We start from the raw sequence: 1,198 nt of genomic DNA, 5'->3' as shown, positions 1-1,198 counted from the left end.
GCCAGCAAATCAGCTGAACTGTGATTCCTCAGGGTTCCTCTGATTGCTTCTTCCTTCTCAGTTCATTTCAATCTTTCCCTTTAAAAGCTATTATTATTGTTATATTGTTTTTAGTGTGTGTGTGTGTGTGTGTGTGTGTGTACACACGTGTGCACACGCCTACGCATAACCAGTGCATGTCTGCCTATGAAAGTCGGAGGTCAACTTCACTGCACACCAGGAGGGCAGCATCAGGCTTTTTATGTGCGTTGCAGGGGTTGGACTCGGCTTCCTTGGCGAGCTCTTTTGCTAACTGAGCCCGGTTTTTCCCTTTGGTGGTAAAACATTGATTTTTAAAATTTCATTTGGAGCTGAGAGGTGGTGGTGCATGCCTTTGATCTCAGCACGTGGGAGGCAGAGGCAGGAAGGTCCCCCTGAGTTCAAGGCCAGCCTGGTCTACAAAGAGTCCAGGATAGCCAGCCCTAGCTACACAGGGAAATCTTGCCTCAAAAAAACAAAACAAAACAAAACAAACAAAAACAAAAACAAAACAAAACAAAAAAAACAAAACCTAAAAACTAAAAAAATAATTTTTAATTTCATTTGGATGGCTTCTAAGCATTGTTACTACTCTGGTATATTTTCCTTTTTTTGTAATTATATTTCTATACAGGAAACTTAGCAGTGTACATTTAACCCAGTTTAGTGGCGAATTCTTTAGCCTTTGCCTTTTCCAGTTTGGGAATGCCAGCCACAGATTTAGGAAGCAGGACGTCGCCCCCGCGGTGGCGGCCATTCTCATCGTATCTGTCGTTGGAATGGGCCCTAATAGCCTCCACCAGCTCAGCCTGCGCACCCTTCCTTGTGTGAAGGCGACAGTGGTGCAGGTCTTCCTGTGGACCAGCCGCCCCAGCCTGGCCTTTTCCTGATGGTGCAGTAGAGGACCCCCATCTTTCCACACAGGGCAGGTAGGAAAACCACCAGCTCAGCGGGGTCCACGCAATCACCAGCCGCTGAGCCTTCTTGTTCTCCGCCAAGGTGGTGTCTGTACTGACCCCTGCTGGAAGGACGGGTGGTCTCTTAGTTGGGATGTCCCCTTTCCCAGCGGCTTTCTCCTCAGCACGGGCCAGTAGCCTCTGCTTCCTCTCCTGCTTTGTCTCTGGCCTGAACTTGTGGGCAGGCTTAAGCAGCTGGGTAGCTGTTTGCCCGGTCCAGGCCT

The 1,198-nt window shown here is 48.7% G+C and overlaps 1 pseudogene; it reads right to left on the bottom strand.

The window, feature by feature from the left end:
• Positions 1-671: 671 nt before the first annotated feature.
• LOC110553252 (large ribosomal subunit protein eL8-like) lies at positions 672-930 on the bottom strand (annotated as a pseudogene).
• Between the last annotated feature and the right edge of the window lie 268 nt (positions 931-1,198).

Source organism: Meriones unguiculatus, chromosome 18 (genome assembly GCF_030254825.1).
Source record: "Meriones unguiculatus strain TT.TT164.6M chromosome 18, Bangor_MerUng_6.1, whole genome shotgun sequence".
NCBI classification, from domain to species: Eukaryota; Metazoa; Chordata; class Mammalia; order Rodentia; family Muridae; genus Meriones; species Meriones unguiculatus.
Note: the sequence above shows the minus strand (reverse complement) of the source record. Positions and strands in the feature narration are given on the sequence as shown.